This window comes from Aquila chrysaetos, chromosome 17 (assembly GCF_900496995.4).
Source record: "Aquila chrysaetos chrysaetos chromosome 17, bAquChr1.4, whole genome shotgun sequence".
Lineage (NCBI taxonomy): Eukaryota > Metazoa > Chordata > Aves > Accipitriformes > Accipitridae > Aquila > Aquila chrysaetos.
The window spans coordinates 27,626,260-27,654,254 of NC_044020.1; the positions used below are offsets into that span (position 1 = coordinate 27,626,260).

At 40.5% G+C, this 27,995-nt stretch overlaps 1 protein-coding gene across 4 annotated transcripts in view; it reads right to left on the bottom strand.

Moving 5' to 3' along the window:
* ARHGAP8 (Rho GTPase activating protein 8) overlaps nucleotides 1-24,232 on the bottom strand; it is an 86,189-nt gene extending 61,957 nt beyond the window's left edge. Inside the window, exons 1-2 of one of the 4 annotated variants that reach the window (XM_041129620.1) lie at nucleotides 23,885-24,232; nucleotides 13,659-13,995 (exon numbers count right to left, since the gene is read on the bottom strand). The gene's annotated coding sequence lies outside the window, so the exon portion shown is untranslated. Of the gene's footprint in view, nucleotides 1-13,658; nucleotides 13,996-23,627; nucleotides 23,733-23,884 lie in introns of those variants that run through there. The other 3 variants (XM_030040941.2, XM_030040940.1, XM_030040943.2) reach the window with 3 other exon arrangements.
* Between the last annotated feature and the right edge of the window lie 3,763 nt (nucleotides 24,233-27,995).

The following is a 27,995-nucleotide window of genomic DNA, read 5'->3' on the forward strand; positions in this document are numbered from 1 at the left end:
CAAGTGAGCATTAACATATAAAAAACTGAAAAAACAGCAGTTCCTGTGTGCAATCATTGCTTTTTGTCAAACGCTCTGCAGAGTGCTTTGTAAACAGAATACTAAGTAACACACCCAAAGTGAGCATCAGGAGCAAAGAATACGATTTAGAAGAACTGTTTCCCCAAGCAGCTGCTCCAAAAAGCAAAATGAGTACTTCCCTTAAATTAAAAATGCAGACTCAGGTGTGGAGGTGAGAAAGAAATTGAGCTTTTAGAACTCTCCTTTTAATTTAATTTAAAACCCTTGTTTTATACCAGTTTGGTTTTATCTAAACACATTAAATAAAAAGAGAACAGGCAAATTCATGGCTTGCTTGTTGAAAAAAAGATGTACACAAGCATTTTCTTCTCTGCCAAGAGGTTACATTTTGTATTGCTCCTTCAAAGCACTGAAACTGGGAAATTATTTTGGATCAAGAAAAGACCAGACAGTTTGCCTGCTTGCTGCAGCCCACCCTGCACATCCCAAAAGCTTAAGTAGGTTTATTCCAGACCCACAAATCTGAAAGCTAGATACCATCCTTTCTTTTTTTTAACCAGAGGAGGGATATAGACATAATTTTCTAAAAATAAAACGTACATCAACAAAGCAAGTAAACATCTGTTTAATTATAAGCATATGTTTACTTGTTTTCCTGAGGAGGTATTAGTCATTAGAGCGACCACAGGTACTACATGTGTGAACCAGAGCTGGACTCTAAGCAGCTAATGCAAAGTCTATCCTTTGGGTTTCAGTTTATGGAGGCAAAACAAATTTGCATCCTAGTGTATGACTACAGCTCCCAAGTACTACAGTAAAACACGTACCTGCTAACCATAATATTTCAAAGAGCTTCTGATGGCTAATGAAGGTTTTCCATAATTTTTCAAAACACTTCACAGATCTGATACTAATATAATAGTCATTATCACCAAAGGCAATCATGCATTTCCATAACTTGCTGCACTGCAGATAAAATATGAACATGGTTCTACGACTTTGAAGATTTTCCAACACTTACCAACTATTTTCTAACAACCTTATTTATTTCTTGTTGAAAATAATTATCTCCATTTACAGGAAACTCTCAACTTAAAAGCACATACACAGGGAAAAGTCCCATGAAGTTCAAAAGATATAATTATGCAATTTCTCACTAAGCAACAATTTCCTTAAAAAAATGAAAGCAATTCTGGGCCAGTGTTGTGGTTTAACCCCAGCCAGCAACTAAGCACCACGCAGTCACTTACTCATTCCCCCCCCCCCGCCCCCATGGGATGGGGAGGAGAATCAAAAACAAGTGAAACTCGTGGGTTAAGAACAGTTTAATAATTTAAATAAAAAATAAAATATTATTATTATTATTATTATAGTAATGAAAAGGAAGATAACAAAAAGAGTGAAATATAACCCAAAAATGACAAGTGGTGCACAATGCAATTGCTCACCACCTGCCAACCGGTGCCCAGTTAGTTCCCGAGCAGCGATCCCCCGAGGCCAACTCCCCCCAGTTTATATACTGGCCATGACATCACATGGTATGGAATACCCCTTTGGCCAGTTTGGGTCAGGTGTCCTGGCTGTGTCCCCTCCCAACTTCTTGTGCCCCTCCAGCCTTCTTGCTGGCTGGGCATGAGAAGCTGAAAAATCCTTGATTTAGTCTAAACACCACGTAGCAACAACTGAAAACATCAGTGTGTTATCAACATCCTTCTCATACTGAACCCAAAACATAACACTATACCAGCTACTAGGAAGAAAATTAACTCTATCCCAGCTGAAACCAGGACAGCCAGATATATTTCAGTTCATGTTAATTTCACACATGGTATTAAAAAATGATAATTCCATTGTTGTTCTTAAATTATGATTAAAAAAAACCCTTGGTGATTGATATTCCAACTAGTAATTAATTTGTTTATTGAGTGGTATTTAGTAGGCATTTCTAAAATTAACAATTAGCAACTAGTGTGATAACACACTTGTTTTAGCAACTATTGTAGCAGGTATTGTAGATGATTTAGTAACTGACGTAGTTTGCTTGTAAGCACTTTGTATATTATCTGATCATGTGTATCTGTGATGGTCAGCAGTAAATGGTACATAAGTATCTAGTTTGAATAAACAAAATTTAACAACATTTTTGAAGCAAAGTGTAGTTGCAAAAATGGAAAGCTAACTTTTTCTATCTTATCTGAACAATTTCCTCCCAACTTTTTTTCCATAACAAAATCTTTACATTTTGTAGGAATGTAATGATACTGAGAAGTTTTCAAGGGGCTCCAAATTCAACCTACAGCTCACACTTGTATTCACACCTCTTAGTCTCCAACTCCACCGAGTATTTCAAGCAGGCCTTTCTGCTCTTTGCTGAAGCTGGAACTTGACCACAATAAGCTCTTTGTGACTTATTTTTCTGTTATGTTTTTCAATTTAGTTTTCATAGACTACCACCTGCATTCAGCCAAACTTTCAAAACAAAGAAAGCCAACGTTCAATATATCTGATCTTCACAGACTCCATCCCAACCAAATATTTCCCAAAGCTCTTATGAGGAAAAGGTGCTCTACCTTCCTTCTAAAGTACCTATTTATATGAGGCCTTTCCATCCTATTGAATTTTAACCGTAAATCATAAATAAAATCATAAGTCATAAAAACTAGGCTATATCTTTGACACTAGAATGCTTTTCAGATGGTGTGAGTAATGAAAGTCTCAATGAACTGATGGAACAGGGAAAAAAGCCATCTCCTTGAGCCCCCGCTTGAAGGAAAAAAAAAAAAGATACAATCTTTCTGCTGTATAGTATTAAATAAAAAAAACCAATTTCTCCTTCATACTAATTGCTAATGCTATAGTTAGAAGTAGTGGCTCAATCTAAAGAGGACAAATTTAAATCTCTCCCAAAACCTGCTGAAAAACATCTGGCTTTGAACAGCAAAGTTACTGTACAAGTGAGAGCAACTATGATAGCGTTAAAACATTTGCAAACGTTTAACACACAAAGTTACTAGGAAGCTAGAAATAATTTAAATGGAATCAAAGAATAAGGGAAATGGGGAAGAAGCCATCTGCCTGGTTTTCAGCTTACTGTTCCCTTGGGGCAGCAATTAGAAAGTTTCCAGTTACAAGACAAATTTACTGTAGCACCCTCGGAAATTGATTTCCCGTTGACCGCAGCATTCTCTGTTCCTGGGAGATAACATAATCTCCTTAATAGCGTTCCATGCCACGTATCACTGTTTCTAGTAAACTGTCAGATTTAGTGCCTTCCCCCAATTCACCTCACCAAAAAGGCAGTTAAAAAAGCCCCAAAAAGAGCCAAACTACAAGTCTTTTATTAATAATAGAAATTTGGAAGTATTTTACGAAATACCACATCCTATATGCCTCCACAGGCAAGGTTATTACTTACTGACATCCCTAAAAGAGCATTACTTTATCAAAAATGAAGGCAGTCACGCACGCAGAACTGCTTGATAATGAACTTGCATCTACAGATAGTCCAAACAAAGGCAAGGGATTCCTCCCAACATTTGTCAAGGCGCAGACGTCTTTGATGCCTATTCTTTTTGTTCACTCAGCTGTCAGATACATTCTTCTTCAAATTTAAATAGTGTGGTTTCTCTTTTTTTTTTCCCTGATGTTCTTGCCTTCCACTGATATTCTTTGTTGCTTTTAAAAGGTGTGACACAGCTCACTGTGTAACATCAGTCTGCAATTTACATTTTGATAGGATGAGAATTGTGCGTAAACCCAGTTATTTGCTAAGGGGTATCATCTACAAAAACAGGTAAAGTGGTTTCGGAAGATTATTTTATTATTTATAATACTGCAGGAACTTTGCTATGGAATTTATAAACACAGCAACACATGAGCTGAGTGTATAATGTAGTCATGAAAAGTGTATTCAAAACAACCATCCATCCTTCCCATAGGTTGTCTGCACTAAATATTATTTTTCCTCAGTGTATTTCCTACACAATGCCTACCAAAACCAAAGTCCATATTTGTCATTAGCAGTTGGTTTCAGGCATTTGACATCATTTATTTTCATATTCTTGATTGACCTACCATTCTTTGTTGGCAATATGTTGGTGAAAATCAGCTACACCATGCATAGCAAGGAGACACCAGGACTGCCAGTGAGAGCACGCAGGGCTGTGGTTCTTTGGGCCTCTTTTATTTTAAGGACTGATTTGGGGCTAGTTCAGCTAATGTCAAAAGCCTGCCTTGCTACTCAGAGGGTCTGTCACAACCTAGAATGATTTTCGTGACAGAATGAATAAATAAAATCAAGAGGATTACCGTATTTCCACATATACAACACATGGATTAGCTTTTTAAAAAGAAACTCTGGTTCAACAGCAGAGCAGCTGTACACCCATGCAAGTAATACAAGCAGTATAATTGATGGCAGCTTTCCTTCACTGCTCACCATCTCTTCACAGCCTTTTCCTCCAACAAGCTCCCCATCCCAGATCTTTGCTGCAGCAGCACTAATGCCCAGCCAGCTATTCTTTTCTTCCAGCTTCTGCTTCCTATTTTGTGCAGAATGCTGTAAGGGTGGGCTACCTAAGGGTATGGAGTACATACTCATTCATTTTAAAATACCAGTATTTTTTAATGTTGGCATTGAGATCTGCATCACTGCTGAAAATATGGAAAATCCTTTCTTCTATGCTGTTCCTACAAATTATCATACCATAGAAACTCCTAAGTTTCACTTGGCAGCATAAAGGGGTTTTGGGTTTGGGGGTTTTTTTTTTAAACCTATAGGTGCCATACTAACACTTCCAGCTACCCTCTTTCCTCTCTTCCTTCTCCTTCTGTCAGGCCACTGTTTACACTGTATATGTAACCTAACTGATAGCAGAGGTTTACACACAGGACCCAGATTCCCCTAAACTGCTGTACACATTTGGTATTGTATTACCCCTGGGCAAAAAAACCCTACAACTTTTCCTGCGAGAGGCGGTGCTTCATTTGCCTTCCGAGCATCATGATAGCGGGTAATGCACTGCTACCTCTGCACATCAAGAGCCTGCAGGTAGGGAGGAGATGTGGTACAGCCCTGCTTGCTGCTATGCCTTCCGCCAACACCAAGGGATGAAGGAAGAGGGAGCCTATAACCTACAGCCACGCTTGCTGACAGCAGCTTGCATCTTTTGCAGAATATATAGGGTCCTAAAGTCAGGCCTGTTCTTTGTGATAGAGATGTGTAGATGTGTGATGTAAACACCCAACTGTACCTTCCATGCTGACCAGATCAGAAATGGGGTGTAAGGGAAAAGAAAAAAAAAAATTTAAAAAGAGACAGATGGATGAAACTCTTCTTAAAATAATGGGGGCCTCCTGTTTGCTTCCACAGTGAGAGCCAGTACAGATTCACCTTACAGCCTGGACTCCCATACTCTGCAAGGATGCCAGCTGCATAAAGAGGCTTTGCATGCCACAAGCAAAGCTGCACGGCTGCATCGCTGGTTTTGCACAGAGCTGAAATACCCTTTTCCAAATGAAAATACTGTGAAGCCTGGAAAAGTAAATATTCTAGTGTTACTTCCACATGTCAATATTGATAAAAAGTGTTACTAAACCCTGAAATTCAGGAAAATTTAAACAGCTTTCATTTTATTAAATTTTTCATTTTGGTTCTAATCCCAAATTAATTTTACTACTGTAATAAGTTCCATTGATTTTGGTGCAGTAAAGATAAATATACACAAATTCTTAGAACTGGCCACACTTCTCCACAATGTCAAAACACTTTTAACCAAATTTTCCATGAAAAATTCATTTTCAAAGGAAAAAAATAATTCAGCAAATTGAAAAAAAAAAAAAAAAAAAGAATATGAAGGATGATGATACACAGGTTGATAAATTAATATTTACAATTAGAAAATTATTATTTTGAAAAGTCCAATCCAAACTTACAAAAGGTTATCCAACTATGTATGGATATTTCAATCAACTTTAAAAGCATAATCGCTATTCTTAATTGCATCTATATAAATTGATTTCCATATCACTTAACACACAAAAATGTCATGCTAAAATTTAAAGCAAAATATTAGAAATATTCCTGCAACTGTTCAGCATTTACCTTGTGCACAACTTTTAACATGGTTTGGGTTCTTACATGTTAAGTTGACAGCTCTGTTCTTTCAGAATTAACAAAACCAGTAAAGAATTTATAATGGTTAAAACTACTAATCGCTATACAAAATAACACTATGCTGTAGTATCACTACTCTGTCCCAGAAATAATGTAAGAAGTTAAGGTTTGGTTTTAAGGCTAAGATGAAAAATATTATGTTAAAATGGAAGAGTAAAAATAAAAATTAAATGCATATGGCCTTAAAAAGAAACTAAACAAAGACTTTATCCTTTCTATATCACATTAGTTTGGGGGATTTTGAGCTGCTTTTCATATAATAATCAGAGAAGGAGCACACACAAAGGTTAATTCCTGTGATGGATTGAGACACAGCCTTGAAAATCAGAAAGAAAGGAAGACAGTCTCCCTGTCACTAGTCTCTCTGCTCTATCATACCAAGTTACACACTGATCAAACAGCACTGATTTCTCTGAAAGCAATTTTCTACTAGGCTCACCCATTCAGCTCTTGGAAAATAGGAGAACAGCGTTTACTTGGTGATAGTATGTATTGTCCTAAACCTGGAAGGAAGCCTGAGTCCATGCCACCAGGTTTTTCAGTATTTACTCCTAGATAATACTAAAGCATTATTCTTTAATTACACACACCACACCACACCCCACCCCAACTCCTGAATTGCTTTGTTTCTTTGGAGTTTTGAAGCCACACAGAAACGTGGCTTTGCTCCTCCAATGCCTGGGCCACTCGGAGCACATCCACATTGTAAATCTGAGCCATGACATAATAATTCTCCATGGCAGAGCCACCCAGCATAGCCTAGCACCATGCAGAAATCCTGGCTGGTGTCTCAACCTGGCAGAGCAATTACTGTGGACAACGTGCTATGGGTATTTGGCACTTGCATGGTCCTCCCTGCCACAGTGCATGACCTCCCTACAGAGCCTGCACCCCAATCCCTACTTCCTTACTCGCAGGCATTATGGCTCTTAGGTCTAGGGACTCTGGTTTTGATGCCAATTTTTGCTGGCAACTCACCCCATTTTTTTGTGCTTACACTCTTTTAACACTCCCAATTCAAGATGGGATGGGATAATCCTATCTTCTGTTCAGCCAAATGCCAACTCTCTGGTAAACCCAATCCTCGCTAGCAATGTGAAGAAGGAGGGGGAGTCAGTGACCTGCTACTTGCTGTTGCCTCCAGGACTGTGCTTTTAGTCATACTTCTTTGTGCCCATTCAAGTGGCTCTTTATTCCTCCTTTGATTTAACTCCTTTCACCTTGTTTTCCTGTCTTCCCATCCACCAAGTTCTTCCTTTCTCCTTCTTTCTGTCTGGCCTTCTCATTTTTTTATCTATTTTCCCTTCCACCACAACTCTTTTGTCTTCCACCTTCTCCCTAGTTCCTTCACCTTGGTTTAGTTACCCTGTACATATTTTTTCACCTGCAACCACCACCAAATCTGCCGGTTAACACAACCCTCTGCTTTGCTGATGTCCAAGTTCTCCCGCCTGAAGCGCTCTCTCTTCTCATCTCTCTCACTCCCCGGCACAATCAGACTGCAAGCTCTTGGGCTGCACCTGAATAAATGAACCTCCAAGGTTGCAGACCCCCCAGGAACAAAGGGAATTAAAAGTCCGTAACTGCAGAAAAACGCATTTCTTTAGACCACTACATTTCTTACTGCTACTCTGATATTTGTTAGAATAGAATTCTGCTCGAAACTTGCAGGCAGATCTTATTTGTACAACTTCCTAAATTACTGAGGCTTAAGAATTCATCCCACTATACTTTTTCTCCTTAAACTGTTAATGATGAAACCTGACTGAAGGAGTAAATGTATTTGTTTGTATTCCCTTAGTACTAAGAATTATACTGGCAACTAGAACTGTAATTTTCTAAGCAACAGTCTTCATTTGTGATACAGTGTTTGGTGAAGCTTGATGGCTCAATAACCTGGTATGCAAACAATTTTCATCACTGAGTTACCAGCGTGAATTCAGTGTGAATACAAAGCAAACTCTATGTTCACCACTTGGATGTATAACAGCAAAGATAGGAGATACTAGTAACTTAACAGAAAGAGTAAGCATTCTTATCAAAGATGGGAAATGTAATTTTGAAGCATCCTCTTAACCCCTGTTGGTTTGAACCTTGTCTAGAAGAAAAATTTATTAATGTTGAAGGGAGGGAGGAGGTGCCTACATGCTATATTGTACTACTTCTGATGATAAATCAGACTTCATCTTCTGATGCCCTCAACTGGGTAATTTTTAACCAGCACCGCATTCATTTAAAGTAAACATCCACTGTATATAAAATAGATAAAGCAACATTTGCTACACTGTGCAAGAAAGTGAATTCTCAGCAGGGAAGATGGTAAACACTGTGTAGCACACTCCTGAAATAAGAAGTTTAGTTTTTGTTGGACAGAATTATTTTTCTTTTCAGAGAGAATCTTGGGGGAGAACAATGTATTCATTATGGTTTTTTACACATACACACGTTTGTTTATAAGAAAATTTAGAACACAATTACCTAAAATAGTACAGATCCTGGAGTGGGAAAGAGATACAAAAGTACAGGGTTACTGCCTGGTGTAGCACAATCACACCCCTCCTGTGGCAGGGGCTGCGTTGCACTTTGGGATGTCCTTTACAGGCTGTCCTGGGCCACTAACAACCTCCACGGGATGCATAAACCCAACTCTGTGCACTCCTCTCTTTCCTCTGAGAGCTAACTTTGGACTGCAGGCAGCCATGCAGACCTCACTCACCTAATAAGACATTTTCCCACAGTTATATACTATGTCCAATCTCAAAGTACATTGCAACTTGCCTGCCTCTGTAATGCTTGTGATCACCTCTGTTGCAGGACTGGAGCAGGCAGGTAAACAAAGCAGGTTACACTTTGAACCTACAAGTTCTACTAGGCTATCTAGTTTTCCTCCTCTACTCCATCACTAGTTTTCCTCCTCTACTGCAAAACCAGTGACGCATCATCGTTTCATTGACCATGAAATATGTAAGGACAATCTCTTCCCCCCACCCTGCCATACCTTTTCTGCTGGAAGGAGTCAAAAATCTATTTATGGGAAGAATTAAGCATGTCAGAGTGAAATAAAAATTGTTTCCCTACTGCATATAAAGATCTGCATGTATCACCCATTCCCAGTTCTGAAAGCTCTAAAGTAAAGGGATTATTTCTACCCATTACCAGCAAAGAGGTTTTGGAAATACTCTTTTGTTGTCTGAAACATTGCAGCTATTTTCTTATCACATCCACTCATTCATCTGGCACAGTGCAAGCACATGGAAAAAAAAAGTGCCTAATGTATAACCAATTAACAGAAAGCCACGTATGCTTGCTGTATCATTAGGACAAAATTATCTGAACATGGATAAGTGGCTGCAATATGACACACTACACCACCATTTTTTGATTCAGCGTAAATGTTTATTGACTAAACAAAGATTACTATAATGTAATCATAATAAACATTAATGATCAGTCATCTATGGAACTTGCTCTCTAAATTAATATACTGTAATACACACTAATGTGGCAGAATTATGTTGGGCTGAACTCATATTTAACTAGCGGTTCCATCTCAAGGGATTACACACTTTCAATTGCAGACAAGTATATTTTTAATTTAATTAAAAAATACAGTCTTAATCTGACAAGTTACTGGACAAAGGGTTGGTGTATTATGATGAAAAGGGTTTTTTTAATTGCATAATTATTCACTGGGGATTCCTCTGGCTGGAATAAATTAGGGCTTTTAAAATAAATTAATATTCTTCTTATATTTATGCAACACAGGCCAATGTTTCCAGTTCTTGTCAAGATGTAACCCAGGCTCACCATTACCCCTCCCACCTCCAAGCTGCACCAAAATGAAATGGTACTGTAAAACACAGGAGGTGAATTCCAAAAGCCATTTTATATGGTGAACATATAGCCCATGTTTAGTTATAAATCTCAATTCCAAATCAAGTTAAATGATGGTAACAGCACCTATCATTTCAATGTTTCTCCATTTGCACTAGATTGTTTCTTCATCAGTACACTGAAGACCCAATTAGTTGTTGGTTTGCCCGACACAATTATTTCTCCATTAATTCACAAGTATTAAGAGTAAACATTTTCCACCTAGCCAATTTGTAAGTTATCATAACTTACTGTGCAAGGCAGGAAATTTAGTACTGTAAAGCCTGGTAGCGTTTTACTACAAGAGTTCAATGCACAATGTCCACAAAGCTGCCAAAGCAGTCTAGTAAGTGTTTCAGATGAGAACTCATTTATTGATCTGCTTGTGCCAAGGGGCTTAAGAGGGCCTGAAAGAGTTCACAGGTTCGCTACTAGCAATATAATCAAGCAGCAACAACAGCCACTTCAAATCTAACCCTGAACCCAACTTCCTTCCATATTCAGTCCACCTCAAATTTCCCCTCTATTCACATCAGCACATCCCATCCTCAGAATCTTAATTTTAAAAAATCACATCCCATGCTAGATTTCTATAGATGCTTTGGAATTACCACTGAACAAAAAAATGAAGAACAATTTTACACTTCAAGAGTTCCAACTGTTTTCTTGATGTTAGAATTGTGAAGACTATGTTCAAATGTTTTTTCCTCATCTTGTCACCGAAACTAAAACTCACTAGCAACTCATACACGCTTTATTTTGCTCACTTTTGTGAGCAAAATTTTGTGATAGGAAATGTTTGTGGAAGAGCACAAAGAATTCTTGTATGTGCAAAACTGCAGAATAAAATAATAAATGTTAGCCAAGACTATGGAGTAATGGGAACTAGAGGAAGAAAAAGAAATAGAAGAGGAAAAGGGAGGAAAAGTCAGATCTTTCCCTACTGAATTGTAAAGGCTGGAAAAAAACCACAACCCAACCCTCAGGTTAGACTTAAAAGTTTGAAATATGGCTAAAAGGCTTCCTGTCCCATGTTCTCTATGCCCATGTCTTTTAGAGGTGTAATTCTCTTACCTGGTACAGCATACAGAAGACTAGCTCCAAAAAGACTAGCTAAAACCTGCATGAGAAGTGTCTTGTGTCATGGTTCAATGATATATTGTTTGACTTTCAAGTTCCCTGTACTGGATCAGAAAAACTGAGGTCACATGAAAGAAAGAAATGACACAGCATAAACAAACTCTACAAATTCAAATTTGTTCAAACAATTTTGGCAGGTTAGCTTTTTTATCAGAAAGATTTATGTGGCATCAAGTATCTCCTGTCTTCCTGAAGCTGACATAAACAAGGATTTATGCTTTTTTGCTGCCTCAATGTACTTTGACTAAGTTGACAGAAATGGGATTGTGCATCACTGCATGATCTGGATCAAATTTTTATTGCTGGCTGATCTGCTTGCATGTAATATTTGGTAATAATGATTGTGGAACCATTGCCCCATTATAAAGGCTTCTACCCTGAAGACTTCATTACCTTATCCAAAGGTATTTGTCTACATTCATGCATGTTACAGAGCAGTTCTCAGGTAAAAAGATTGTAGAAAAAGAAATGAAGCGATAGCTGTAGCGTGGTAGCTGAAATGATGACTTATCATTATTAACTGAATTCTGCTATCAGACCTTTTCTATACTTTAACAAAAGTCAACTTCAAAAGAAGTCTTGCCAATTCCCTACTGTCATGTAAAACTACTTGCTGTCATTGCACCTGGTTTATTACTTTTCTCTCTTTAACTGCACCCCCAAACAGGCACAAATTATCATCTTAGGAAAGAATCAAAATTTCTAACATCTGGAAAATAATAAATCCTATTTCCCACATAAGAAATCTAACACTGGTAACATATTGCAGGAATAACACATATTAGCCCATTAATCTCCATGAAACACAACTAGAAGTCTCTTCAGAGGTACTTAACAACACTGGTATCCGGATCTTTTTGAACTTTCAAACATACATATGCTAATTGCTACACAAATCTAAAGATACAAGTGCATCCGTTGTATACACACTTACTTAAACCTGTGCTAACATCTAACGAGACCACATTGTTTATTCATTATTCTTCTCTGTCAGCACATCACAAAAATGGAAAACATACCAAAATTTTATACTACTTACATGTTGAAGTAGTTTTTAGTGTTGCTACAGTCTATAGTGTTGTTACAGGCTAAAGTACTACCACAACAGAAGTGACCAAAGGTCTGAATTTAAGCAAGGGATAGAGGGAAACATAATGTTTTTTATTAGATCAAAGAATGCAGCAGGGTTAAAAAACAACTGGTAGGTTTTCAGGCACTCAAGCCCTTCAGGTGACCTGAAAAAGAAGCTTGTGCACCCAGCAACTTATCATATTGTGCACCTTCCAACAATATTCCCTTTGATACGTTTAATAAATATTTAATAAGCAATATATAAACATAAGAGTGCAGAGTTTGAGAAAAAAGCAGGGGCACGAGGATACCGTAAGTCAGCTGTGGAAAACAGCAAGGCCATATAGCAGAGGAGAACAACATACAAATTACTCATTAATGCAATGATCAGAACTGAATAAGGCTGTCAGCTGAGGCTTTTCTCCTCTAACTGCCATAATTCAAAATTTAACCTTTTAAATAAATCCCTAGTTTTTCTTGAGCAACATTTATACCCCTTCCAAGGATGTGGACACACAGCCTACCTCACCAGAAATGCTACGTAACACACTTGGTTTACCAATGTGGTTGGCAAGAAAAATATTATTTCTTTAGACTGATTAATATATGTGCTGTCTTTGTCATAGCTCTTGGCCATAATCAATAAATGCCATATGAAACAGCTGGAATGAGTATTACTAAGCCAGCTTGCTTTTTTTTTAAGAAACAGCTTAGTGCCAAACCCTGGAAAGAATTCAGGCCAGGATGAAGACAACTTCCATTCTCTCAGAGGGTCAATTAAAATTATACAGCACCCACACACAAAAAAAACAAACAACAAAAAAAACCAAAACAAAAAACCAACCTTCCACACTGCTTACCAGATTAGTTTTCAAGAACACACTGAGGCATAAACTTTGAGAATCCCATCAATGCAACAAAGCACTTGACAGCATATTCTGCCGCCTTCCAAACATGGATTTTTATCCTTTTCTTCACTTTTATTTATATATTAAGAACACACACCTGTAAGTCACTTGCCATGCCTCAGTATAAAATGAATATACAGCCCTACTAGGCTCAGACTGAGGAAAGCATTCCAGACAGCCATAAAGCACCAGCTCACATATACGCTCAACAGAAGTCCAGCTAAAATGAACTATGTGTTCAAGGTTTTCATGAATCAATGCCTCGAAGAAGCATTAGCTGCTTGATTAATCAGGAAGCAGTACTGCCACTATTCACCTAATCAGAACTTCCCACTCTTAGCTCATGTTGAGATATATTTTGCTTCAAAGTACTTTCACAGATACCACGATTACAATGAAATTCAGTTCCACTCCCCCAACTACAGCTGCTAGAACCAAAACCTTCAACTTGTACCCCATCCTGCGCCCACCTGGTAGATACTCAGTGAAAAAATAGGACTCCTCGAGGAGAAGCGTACTATTCAGTGTCAGCAATGGTATCGTATCAGAGCTCTTTATGAGCTTCAGTTGAAAAGTGTCATTTGGGAGTAAAGTATTATTGCTTTTTCATCCAGTCTTTGGTATATGACTTCTAATGATTCCTCTCCTTTTTTCATAGATTTAGTCAGGCTTCTGTAGGCTTTCATGAGGCTTCTTACACATCTGTGTAAATTTTTCTCACCATCTGACTTTAAAATCCTCAGTAAGTTATCCCAAGGGCAGATAAGGATCATTTGGCTCTAGAGCCAATTCATTCACACTTCCTGTCTGCTGGGAAAGAAAGAAGAGAGAGGAAATAAAAAAGAAACTGAAAGGTGAATTTATAATAATCCCATTTATAATAATTGGGCCCTACTAGGTTTAGGGCTGGAACAAGAAGCTATTTTAACTGTTCAAAGGCATCTTATAATTAAAATGACATTTCTATCCAAAAACTTTTACCTACTATTGGTACAATTAAGAGCAAAGATAACTACAGGAAATTAAGGATAAGATTTTTCCCCAGTTTACAATTTCTTTCTTTTAGTTGGTACTTTTAATGGGTCCTAGTTAGTACCATTCTATACTTGGATATCTTCATGGACTTTTCAGTAAACAATCAGTTTCTTTGCATGGGTCTTTTGCAGAAGGGATAGAAACCTTTTTTAAGTGATAAAAAAAATAAGGGATGAGAAAAGTTACCAGGTTGTTAGAGGAAATAAGAAATGCAATATGTGAAGCTAATTACAATTAATTACTTAAAAATTACTAGCTTTCAGGTTCATACCAGTGTCATTCTTTCCATTTTAACTGCAGCAAATCATTATATATTTATACATGGGATGTCACCCATGTATAAAGACTCATGAGAGAGACCTATAATATCACTTGCATTTGTATAACAACAATATGCAGTACTACAAGCTCTACTTGCAAAGACAGCTGTTGAATCAAGCACAAAAATTTCCTTTTTCTTCTTCTCATTTTTCCTGCAGTGTTTTCCTTTGCAAGTCTTAATAACGTATCTTTCATCCTGACTTGTAGGCTTCTGACTGCAAAGATAAGGTTACAAGCATGAGTTTGTCAAGTCTGCTTAATCTTTCTGTCAAGCAAAACAGTATGTATAAGTCCAGCTGCAGAGAAACAAAGCTGCAAACATAACCACAACTTACTCTGCTACCTGAACACTGTCACAAAAGAATTTTCCTACCATTAGGCAAGATGAAAAAAACATTGCCAAATAAACAAGATCCAGTGGACATACCGGGGCAGGAAAGATGATACTAAGCCTTCAGGCACCGGTTATTTCTGGCTTCAGAGTTTAACATGAAAACTCGCCCACAGGTTTAATGGCATTCATGCATACACAGAGCGAGAGTCTGTGCCCAAGGAAATCACCAGTGTAACTCACATAGAACTTGCAACTCACACTGACCTCAATTGAGTTCGGATAGGATCTCACTCCTGTGTCGTCTGGTATTTTCCTCCCAAGCACAGGATCATTGCTTATGCTAAAAATTCTCTTCTGAGGAACTCAAGAATTATCCACCTTCTGTGGCAAGTCACCCCCACAGCACCCAGCTTCAGCAGGGGACTCCCTAGCATCCCACCATGAACACAATCTCAGCTAATATTTAACAAGTAGGTTGAAGCTGCCAGTTCACAACTTCTAAAACAGAGTGCAAACCCTGTAGACCTAAACCAACAGACTATTTTTCAGAAAAGTGACTTTTCATTCCTATTTCATCCAATAGGTGACAATAAGTGCTACAGCCACGCAAAAGAGCGCAGTTATATCAAACTGAGATATAAAGCTAAAGCTACGATGGTTTCCGTGCTACCACGTATTGAAGCCAGATATAAATGAGCTGCTACGAGCGTCAGTATTCTCTGAAGCTACAGAGATCAGCCCTTAGTGCACAGGCTTTGTTCAAAGCCAGCTTTGTAGTGAACATGCCAAACTTCTGAAATTCAGCCTCAGACTCAAGCTTCAAGTAAGTGGCTTCTCAAGCTTGGGACAGCTTCCAAAAGTGGAAGCTCCCATGACACTACAGACTTCCACTAGTAACACTAGTAACCAGAAGAGAAAGGAGAGTGAGATTTAGAGAAAAAAAGCCCAAAGAACTCTTGGCTTTTTTCATTGTTTCAACTCATTTACATATTTGGTATGTGTAAACACATGAAAGATTATGTATCTAGCAAAAAAAAAAAAAAAAAAATCTTTTTGCAGTTGTTTTCTGCCTCACATGGTAGATTAAAATACTGAATGGTAAGAGAAAGATGGATGTGGAAAGTCTGAACAGAAACACCTTAGTCTTTCCAATTTCTTGTATGGCAGGTTATGCATTCCCCCATAATAATTCAATGCCTTCTTAAAAATAAGAATGGACTCACTAGCTTTATGTTCTGAATTTTCTCTAGTTTTTTCTTAGTTACATGATAAAAGATACCAGGAAGTATTTCAGGATGTAGCATCCAATACGCTGGTTTCTCAGTATACACATTATTGTGCGTTTATAGACCTTATATTCGGTGGTCTAACAAATGAAATGGAATACGTTTTCATTAATGTTCACACAGAGGTGGCTCTAAAGCTTTTTAGCTGGTAGGCATCTTAGTGGAAAATTTTTAGTAGACATGCATGTGTGTATGCATAAAGCAACAGGGGTTTGACAGAGCAACATCAGACAAAACAGGAATAGTGTAGGTTATAGGATGTCAGGAGAATATTAAGAAGATGTGGATATTTACAGAGGTTCTTCACTGGAGATGAGGGAGAAAAATAAAAAAACCACAATAAACCTATTTCCTTGTAAACAACCTTGTAACTTTTTCCTGTGCATCTCTTTTCGCACCTAGCCCAAGTTCTCCATGCTCATTAGTGTGAGCCTGGGATGGCCAGCAAAATCCCCACTGATGGCTACTATGCGGTCATGCAAATGCCCGAGAGCTCTGTAAGGAGTTTAAGGTTTAGTTTAGATTGTTTCAGTTTAGATGTCTCCATCTGCAGAAACTTGGTATACGTTGTAACTTGTTATAGGTTATCTTCATCGCAGTATGCTGTCACCACATGTCACTACTATGTCAGAGAACGTCACTGTATGTCACAGAACAACTAATTTCTGGTGAATGTTCTTCTTGAAGCTTTGATGTTCAGCTTTATCACCACGATCCTGCAGCATCATGCCAAAGACAGTGTATTACCTAATGGTTGTGTGAGCCATACAGAAGAGGAAGCCCAAAGTCTTCAGAAGGCTTAATTTCAAAGTTAGAAAAACCTAGTGAAATACAAGCACTGCACAGCACACAATGTTAGCTACAGTCCTTGCTAAGAATTTACAGTTAAAAAATATTTCCAGAATATATTAACGTAAAAAAGTATAAAAGATATGTTCAGAATGAACAAATCAAAGAAAAATCCCTTAAGGCAGACATTGCTGAAGGGCAATGAAGTTACACTGCTGGGGATTTTCTTTACTATGGACAGGACTGCTATCATAGCCTAATTGGTATCACCTGAAACTTCCAAGTCTAAGATCCTATTTTCAGTTCTTCACAACTTTATTTGTGGGCTGAAATTTTCCAACCTCAAAAGAAGCATGTGAGTAAGATAGGAGTTCAGGAAGGGTTACTGAGAAGGCTAAGTGAAAGAAATGGGATTTGAACAAGATAAGAGAGAAGAGATAAGAGAGAAGTTGAATGAGTCCCAACTGGGGATAATAAACAGAAAATCTGTGCCCACTAATGTAGCTTGAAATGAAACCCAAGATTGTTCTGTCTCACCATTTTTTTTCCTATCAGCACATCAGCTGTTACATCCTCTTACACTGCTTGGCCTCAGAAATAGCAGCCTACAATTGCTATCAGTTATTCCATCACATCAAGGCGCAGAAGTCTGTACAGCTAATCTTGAGATTCAGCCTTGATGATGACCTACACTAGTGTCAATATTATATCCTACAATAGAATTACCATGTTTTTTAAAATTAGAAGTTTATTTATGGATCCAAAGCCACAGAGTTTTTACAAGAATATCAATGCGCTTCCTAAGCCTAACAGGAAAACCTTCAGGAACACCAGAGATGAGTTTGCCTCAATGTTGTGGTTTAACCCCAGTCAGCAACTAGGCACCATGCAGCCGCTCTATCACTCCCCCTCCTCAACTGCACAGAGGAGAGAAAATACAACAAAAGGCTCGTGGGTCGAGATAAGGACAGGGAAAGATCACTCAGCAATTACCGTCACGGGCAAAACAGACTTGACTTGGGGAAAATTAATTTAATTTATTGCCAATCAAACCAGAGTAGGGTAATGAGAAATAAAACTAAATCTTAAAAACACCTTCCCCCCACGGTCCCCTCCTTCCCGGGCACAGCTTCACTCCCGAATTCTCTACCTCCTCCCCGAGTGGTGCACAGGGACGGGGAATGGGGGTTACAGTCAGTTCATCACGTTGTCTCTGCCGCTCAGGGGCAGGACTCATCACACTCTTCCCCTGCTCCAGCGTGGGGTACCTCCCACGGGAGACAGTCCTCCATGAACTTCTCCAACACGAGTCCTTCCCACAGGCTGCAGTTCTTCATGAACTGCTCCAGCGTGGGTCCCTTCCATGGGCTGCAGTCCTTCAGGCACAGACTGCTCCAGCGTGGGTCCCCCGCAGGGTCACAAGTCCTGCCAGAAAACCTGCTCCAGCGTGGGCTTCTCTCTCCGCGGGGCCACAGGTCCTGCCAGGAGCCTGCTCCAGTGCAGGCTTCCCACAGGGTCACAGCCTCCTTTGGGCACCCACCTGCTCCACTGTGGGGTCCTCCATGGGCTGCAGGTGGATATCTGCTCCACCGTGGACCTCCCTGGGCTGCAGGGGGACAGCCTGCCTCACCATGGTCTTCATCACCACGGGCTGCAGGGGAATCTCTGCTCCAGCGCCTGGAGCATCTCCTCCCTCTCCTTCTTCACTGACCTGGGGGTCTGCAGGGCTGTTTCTCTCACACGTTCTCACTCCTCTCTCCAGCTGCAGTTTCTGCGCCACAGTAACTTTTTTTCCACCCTTCTTAAATCTGTTATCCCAGAGGCACTACCACCGTCGCTGATGGGCTCAGCCTTGGCCGGCGGCCAGCCCGTCTTGCAGCTGGCTGGCATTGGCTCTATCGGACATGGGGGAAGCATCTAGCAGCTTCTCACAGAAGCCACCCCTGTAGCCCCCCTGCTACCAAAACCTTGCCACACAAACCTAATACACTCAACAATGGTTTTTATGTCCCTGTGCATGTGTGCAAAGACGTAGTTTTAATTACAGGCTCAAAATAGTATTTTGTCTTTCCATGCAATTCCTACTTCAGCTTCTGCACAGGAGAGCATGATCTGAAGAAGAACCATTCATTTCTACTGAAAAGATGATTGTCTTTCCCTCTTGTTAAGTAACATAGTAGATATAGTCATAGCAGCAAAGCTCTCACCCAGGGAAGAGGAGAAGGCATGGTCTCAGAGCTAACATGGATCTGGAATCCATGTTTGCTTCTGCCAACAATTTCCAATGAGATGCTTTCTAAGTCATTAAACAAAACTCTTCTCTTGGATGATTTGAAGACTACCTACGAGTTTGCCAAGAGACAACATGTAAGTTTTATGAAGAGAGCAGTCACCTCAGGGAACTGATCCTAGCTTGCTGCCCTTGACTGACAGACCTGCCGTGCTCCCTGAATGATGAAAACAGAAATATAACCCTTACTTTTGGAATAGTTTAAAAGCATGAAAAAATAGATAAAGGAATACCTATATATATTTGGTTTTCCCCAAAACCATTTTTACACAGAGAGAGATGCTTTGCTCTTCAAAGAGCTAAGAATATGGAGACTAGCCTGACAAAGAATTGGCTTGAGAATAAAAGAATACTGAGTATAGCCACCCAAATAACAGCTAGAATTCAGTGCTGAGCACCTGGCATTGGACACATAGTCCTTGATTCTGAGAGGTACTTGAAGCCTCAGGTGTAGTAAATGGCAGCACTCACAGGATTCAAAATTGCTTACAAATACATGGTTTGACCCATCACATCCCATGTTTGCATGATTAGAGGACTGTTAATTCTTAGACGTTCGTCAGCTCACGCTACTTATTCCCCATCTGCAGTCACTGTCTGCATACGCTGTAAAAATTATTGTCATCATAGATCAAAGATTATGCCTCCAAAAGACAGTGAGCAGGAGAAAAACTCTCAAAGAATATAGATTGCATCAATATCATATAAAGTGAATTCAGTAATAAAGAATGAAAGATTCAGTTAAGTATGAACAAAGTAAGACTTCCAGTAGAAGCAGAGAAGAAATAATCATTTCTTCTTTATTTTTTCGTCCCTCAAATGTTATTGTTTCTTAAACCAGATATTATAAGTCAATGATTATATTTTGTTATAAAATATAAGGCATTTTTAAAAGAGAACTAAAAGGCTTATTTTAGTTAGGGTCAGGGAAAATTTGATGGTTCAACTAAACCACTCTTTAGTATACTGGTAATACTAACTGCCAGTCTCTCATTTGATGCAAAGAAAGCTTTTTTGATAATTGTCTCCTTGAAAAGGCACCAACTGAGTTGTCAGGTTTTAAGCTGTCAGGCTTGAACAGTGTATATGTACAACAGAATTTGTGCCTTATTATAGTAATATCCAGCAGCGTAGCTAAAATAAAGGTCTTTAGGCAACACTTTTATAATTACTCTGTACTTTCGTTCCTTTTCAGTCTTAGATACTGCTGACTCAAACTCTCCCTTCATCAGTACTTTTACCCATATATTCTGAAGGGTTTTTGGGGGAAAAATTATCAGTTAAAACCAGTATGATTTTATATTTTCCAAATTATTATTTTCTGTATTTATTTTATTTTGTTGTTAAAATTTTTATACTGTCCACACAGCCTGTTTTTCACAAAAATTTATGTGGTTTTTTTTTTATATTTAATATAAACCCTAACCAGACCTCTTCATTCCTGGACATGAAATAGGTGCTTCTTTTCCGCAGTTCAGCTGGGCCAATGAAGTGGGGGATATGCAGGAAAGCTGCCAGATACAAATGTAATTTCTTTTTTCTTCAAAAGTGAAGGGGGGTCAACCTGTGTGACTCCAGTCTGGTGTAACTCACAAGCAGGTTGCACGTGGTTCCCACAGGCAGTCTGTATCATTTGCCTGGCAGTGGCTTATGTTGGTGTGGAGGCTGGCAAGAAATCTGAAACCCCAGCTGTGGACATCGTGAGCAGCAAAAGCTATTCAAACTAATGTTAGGGAGTCACCCCCAGGCGGCCTTGGTCGCTCGACCCATTGCTGAGCAGTAGCCTGCCTGGATTCCCTAATTTCCACCTCTCAGAGCTGCATCCTACATCCCCAGCCACAGCGAGATCTTGGACTGTGGTTTATACCATCTGCAGGGTAACAAACCTTACCCTAGAATTATAATGTTGTTAAGTCTCATTAAAAAAAAAAAGAAACATTTGTCATTTTAATTAAAAAAAATCAATTTTAAATAAAATGGGAGTTACAGTTTCAATAACACAATGCCTATTAAACAATGACTGTTCTCTTGTATCTCAATTTCAAAATTAAACCAATCCAGTCAGCACAGCACGAACACAGCTATACTATGCACAAACCCTTTACACCAAGGACTGTTTCGACTCTGAACAAGTTATCTGAAAAAAAAACCTGTTAAATTTAAAACTGATAAAAACCAATACCTACATAAGCATGTAGAATACTCACTCAGCAGAGTCACACAATGACTTCATGGGTCTATCCGTATTCTTAAAAAAAAAGCTTAGGAGTTCATAGGGGAGTACAAAAAATACTGTTTACACATTTCCCCAGCAGTACTATTATTAAACGTTGATTCAATCCAGAAGAACTTTAAAAATACAGTTTACATCTCCTCATGTTTATTTACTTTTTGAATTCCTGCTCTAACAATGAAGAAAACCACACAGGGAACTCAGTTTCGTTTAACTTAAAGCTAGTTCCTTCTAGCATTAGTGCATATTTTTCTCTGAAGACACTGGAATAAGCTACTTGTGTAAAAGCAACTTTAAAAAATAATTTCTTTGGTTACAGAAACATCACTGCCTGACTTAGATCTATTCAGAGACCTCTCAGCAAACTGCTAAATTTACTAAAACGGCATGCTCTTTTAGGCAGCATACCAAAGGTCTATAACACATCAGTGACAAAAATCACACTTAGATGCCAAAACACCTCCCAAAAGCAGAGGTCACTCCTCCTTGGAAGGGGCTTTGGTGTTGAAAGCAAGGATCCTACCTTCAATGGCCCTGACTACTGTTCGATGTGGAGCTTTACTCCTGCATCCAGCCACCTAGGTTGGACTTGCAGAAGTAAAAGACCAGATGAAAAGAAGCTGAGCGATCATTCAGCTCAGAGACCGAGTAACAGGCCAACAGCTTATCTGTGTTAAAAAGAAAAAGAAAAAAAAAAGCCAAAACCCCAGCAAGGTCATTAATAAAACATCATCAAGGACAGGAAACTCCTGGCTGTGCACTCCAGTTACCCTTGTGGGAAGGGAAAAGGCATCTAACTGGGAATAGGCCTTTCCTGTAGATTTCAGGCGAGCTGCTTACTTGCCCTGCAAGTGTGGGAAGAAAGGCTTAACCTCTTTTGTCTGCCCTAAAGGGTTTCAGCCTTTTGGTGGACTTCAACCAGGGTGTGTTTGGCAGGGGGGCTGGATGGGAAGAATTGCAGGAATGCTAATGGCAGCGAACGAGAGGAACCGGTTCCAGTCTGTCCTCCCAGCCTACCACAGCCCCCCCCAGGAGTTAAAGCAGCCTTACCTAAACCCTGTGTCACCTTCTGCCTGGAAAACTTACTACAAAACAAGGTCATTGCTCAGACATCTGGAAAGGTCAGAACGAAAGTTTTGTGTACCATGTGAAGTCAGCCCCTCGTGCACGTGCACACTGATACAGATTTTTAACTACATGCCAAATATACGATGCAACACATAGAAAGAGTGCTGAAAAGTGAACTAACTACGTATATCTATTATAACGGGGGTGAAGAGGAATTAATTTTCAAAGGACTGGTAACAAAGAGGAGGAAAGAAAACCCTAAAACCACAGCGTATCAATATATAGCTAGAGATATTCTTTAAGAGATATTTTATGGCTTATAGTTATAGTGTTGAATCTCAACATGCACAACTTGTACCGTATCTAGACTACCACATAATGATACTATAATCTTCACCCCATTTTCTGTTTCTTGTGAGGTTTTGTATCGATACGAGCTCTAATTCTGCAATAGGACTCATACCAGAAACTTTTTGTCCTGTGAAGTTCTCCCACAAAGTCAGTAGGGATGGCCACAAGAGTGCAAATGCACCTACCACCCACCAAACCCGTCAAACTATTTCACACGTTCTTAATGTGCAGAATCCTATTCAGCTGAGTCATATCCTTGTGCATATAACCACAGTTCTCAAGACTGAGGTGTAACACCGGTGTAAAACAACATAATACCTGTTACAGTATAAACCTGTCTCTCGTTACAATCTTTGAACAATATTATTGTTAAAAACAGTAAAAACGAAAGCCTGCCCAGGCACCCTCCGCGGGGTGCAGCCGCCACCCGATGGAGCAAAATGGGGAGGGGGGGGGAACCCCAAACCAACCACCGGTTGCTTTGCCTTTAGACAGGGCACCTTTCATCCAACGGGCCGCACAAACAGGTCGTTACCACGAGAAGCACGAAGAACGCTTGGTTTGACTTACACCTACACGTATCTACACGCGCCTCCGAAGCACTCGCTGGAAGAGCCCCGGGCCGGGCCGCTCTGCCCCGCCGACCCCGAACCCCCCCACCCCGCCAGCGACTTTCTCACCCACCTCTGCCCCCCACCCGACCCCGCCGCGGGAAGCCCCATCCGCTTTTACCTTCCCTCACCGGCAGAACACCGCTGCCGCCCCGGGGGAGACAGCCGCGGGCCTCTGAGGAGAAGGAGCCGCGCCCCTGAGGAGAAGGAGCGCGGGCCCCTGAGGAGAAGGAGCGCGGGCCCCTGAGGAGAAGGAGCGCGGGCCCCTGAGGAGAAGGAGCGCGGGCCCCTGAGGAGAAGGAGCGCGGGCCCCTGAGGAGAAGGAGCGCGGGCCCCTCCGCACTCCCCGAGGCGGGCAGCCGGGCCGGCCTCACGTACCTGGCGGCGGCAGAGGCTCACGGGCACCACAGGTGCTTCTCCCGGCCGGGCCGAGCCGAGGCGGGCGGGCCGCGGCAGCACCGCCCCGGGGCCGGCCTCACCTGCGGGCGGGCGGGCGGGCGGCCGGAGGAGGGGCGAGGCCCCGGGCCGCGCTGTGGCCGCCCTCGCCTCAGACCCGGGGCGGGCGGGCCGGTACCGGGCCCCGTTGACTGAAATGGAGGCGGCGTGGGGGCCGAGGGGCGGAACGGGCTCCTCAGGGGAGACGAAGCGGGGCTCTCGTCGTCGGCCCCGGCCTTTCGGTTTCGTTTCCCGCGGGTGTTTTGCGGCAGGAGAAGGAGAGAGCCGGCCGGGGGCGTTGCGGGGCTGGGGCGGCACTGCCCCGGCCCGTGGACCCCTGCCCACCCCGCAGGCCTGCTGGGTGACTGAAGGGGGGGAACAAAACCAGATGCAATAGCAAGATCTGGGAGTTAATCTCTTTTTAGTGCCTCTTTATTGTTCAGGGGAAAAAAAAAATCGGTTACCAAGTTTCCGAGCATCGCCATCTGACTACAGCGGAGAGGAAGGAACATATTGACAAAGAGCTCCGGGGGAAACCTACCCTTCGTAATTTATTCAAGTGACGCAGGGAAGAGGAGTCAGATGTGGCCCTTCGCTGTAAGGCACAGGCATGCTGGTGGGCTCTACACTGCAAGCATTTGGTGGCATTGCTCCGTCTGCCCAGTGTAATTTTCCAGTCTGTGTAAAAACAACAGACGTTTATCCTTTTCACGTATCTTTTTTACACGTGTGACACCAGTAGCTCCTCTAGTTCTACCCGTGTCCCCATGTGGTTAGGAGAGGTCCAAAGTACCACCATCGTCCTGACAAAAGACTCCACGTTGATCTTTTGTCCCACAATTTCACTGGGATCATGCCATTTTCTTTACACTCCCTCAAACTCATGCTAGGAAATTGTCATTGCCAGTAAAAGAGTGGGAAGTCAGCTGAGATAAGTCAATGGTAGGGGGAAAAAAGGACAAAACACAATTAGAGGCACAAGGACACCGCCTCACTGAATCACAAATTGCCGGATGCTTCCACTGCTCCGGGAAAATCCTGCCAGACTCACCTTCCCTGGCTTATGCTGGTGGCCACTGTCAGAAAGGGGGGCTATGGGACATGGAGTCTGACCTGGTACAACTGCCCTTACAGCTTTGGCTGCATGGTGTGCCCCTCGCGCTGTCTTTTCCAAACAGAAAGTGGCTCACTGTGGACTCACTCCTGCTTCTGAGGGATTAATTCACGCAATATCTTTTCTGCCTGGTGTCCATCTGGAGAAGCCTCCTCTTCACCCCACTTTACTAAAATTAATAGGAATTTCTGCTAAGTGCACAACTCTGTATTTCTACTATTAAATTGCATGTCATTTCTCTTTCTCCTGTCCACAGACTCATCCAATTCTTTCCGTAGGGCATTCCAATCCTTTTCTGTTGTAACAGCAGGTCTTAGGTTTATGTCATCAGCAAATTTCATTAGCACACTCATGTTTTTTGTGCCAAGGTCACTAATAAAATTTTAACTAAGATTAGTTCTGAGATCAGTCCCTATGGAACTGCATTAGTAACCTCCTTCCATCTAGAGTTTCCCTTTCAGCACACGCTATTGTCCTTACTTTTCATTTCTTACATTCATCCGCATCTCTCCATCTTAATTAATATTTTCTCGCATGGCATCCTCTCAAATGTTTTATTGAAGTCCAGATAGATTTGATCTACCGTATTTTCATTGTTTGAGAAAATGATTTATCAGACAAAGATACTGGCTTAGTCTGGTATGTTCTATCTTTGGTGAAGTCCTGCTGCATTTTAACTAGTTTTTCATATACCTCCACATCTTTAATTAGTTTTTCCTTCAGAGTTTGTTCTAAAGCTTTGTGTACTAATGAGGTCAGATAAAAGAGCCTGTAGTCCGTTTAGATCAGTCCGTTTTCTCACCAAGTATAAGTCTGCCACAAAAGTCTCCAGACTTTTCAGTGTCTTTCCTGGGCTGCTGTGGCCACTAGGCCTGACCTGAAATTAAGGCACAGCAAGCCTGTGATTGATTTTAGACTAACACCTCGGGATGAAAAAAAACAAATGTTATATTTTTTTACTTCAAAGCCCACCTCACACGTTTCTTCTGCAAAACCATGCATTCAGATTGCCTAGTTCCCAGATTTACTTGCAATCATGCCTTTGAGATTTTATGTACGCAACCTGAATGCTCTGGCATTTCTTTGCACATACCTCTTTTCCATTTCAAATACATTTCTTTATGTTTGTATTCTTATTGTATTAACATTTTGTCTGCAACCCAAAAAGAACAGCTGAAGAACACTGCTTCTACTTTCCTCTTTATGAACCTGTCCAGTCAATGGATTTAGAATAAATCTTATTACTTTAAAACAAAATCATTTTGCTCATCTCCATTTGCAGCCAACTGCCACCTCAAAATGAGATGTAGAAGTGAAGCTCGTGGGTAGATAAAGTGTTAAGTTTACACTACAGAACCCAGAGAGAGCTTTTTGTCTAGCATTAGGTTGGTCTTAAAAGAGATCTCTTTCCCTGGACTTTGCCACTTTCTTAGTTAGGTCCCAGTTGATATGAAACTCCAGGCTGCTTTCTTCCAGACTGAGAAGACCATGGTGAGGTCTTTGCTGAGAGCGACATTTAATTCCTCAGAGCAGTAGCACAAATGGGAGGGGAGGAAGGCAGGTCCAGACTTTTGGCTGGACCACTGTACTTCCATATCCTTCAACCAGCATGAAACTCTCCCCTAATGTACCTCAGCCCCTCTGTGTCCTTTTGCACATCTGAATAAACAGGTTGTTTAGAGATGGCTTTACGTGGACCCCATCCTGTGGCACTGAGCTCAGTTTGTAAAAGATTATCTAGAAATTTGGAAGAGGGGTGCTTCCAGTCACTGAGTTCTTCTGAGCAGCAAAATTCAAATCAGAGCAGCGATGACTAAGGACTGTAGGAGCATCGCTGGAAGACTTCAGTGCTAACTCAGCTGTTCATCTCCTGTTAGCAGAACACCTGTGCAAGGTGTATACCATGTGTTATTTTAACTGTGCTGGTAGATGATCAATATTCTGTAGGTGGGATCTAAAGCTAAGCATAGACGAGACTTTGGTCACAGAAAGCAAGTTTTACTGACAAAATAGTGGAATAACATCAGGCTGCAGATTTTTACCTGGTAAAAGATCACCTCTGTTTTCTCTCAAGGTGCAGTAGGTTTGCGTGGTGGGTCTCTTAAGATGAGACTCAATGCTGAGGCCAGGTGACCTTATGCAAACTGGAGGAAAGATCAAGAGAAACAGCAAGGTTATGTTTTCAAGTAAGGCTGTGACATCTCACCAGGCTAAACATAAGTCATGCAACCTTTTTGTGTTCAAAATAAGACACTACTATATAGGAGAGTGTACCAAATTTGACTCTACCGTGTGTATATATTCTAGCCTTACATTTCATATGAACCTGAACCAAATGTATGCTATTTGTCATCTCTAAATCTGTAATTTATATACAGGTTCACTTAAGGACCATAATTCACTATTGTTAAAATTTGCTTTCAAGAAAGTTGCAAATGAGACCCCTCTAACACAAAATGACTTAATATGGAGAACCGTGTCTTTTTATTTATGACGTATAACATATCAGTTACCACAATGAATGTAACATAAATACACAGATTCAGTGGAACCTCCAGTATTCTTTCAATGTGTCTCTAATTTCTAAAATGGCAGTGCAGTACTACTGTATGGATAATAAAGCAAAAACATTAATTTAAAAGGCGAGAAGAAATTCCTGTTACACCACTTAGAGTAAAAAATAATATACGTCAATAAAAAAAGAATTGCTTGGTTTCTGGTTTTCTTTCTATAATACTTCCCCCATTCAAGCAACTTGTCAGAGCCCTTCATTGCTACAAAATAGAATTGAACGCCAAAGGAAAGCTGCAAATCGAAAGCAAGATTTAAGGGACTGAAGAGTTGTTTGAATTTTGTTTTTCCTCTCCATTGCTTTCACACATGTTTATGAACTCACAGTTGGATTTCCTCAAACAGGAAATTCCATGGTAATTATCATTA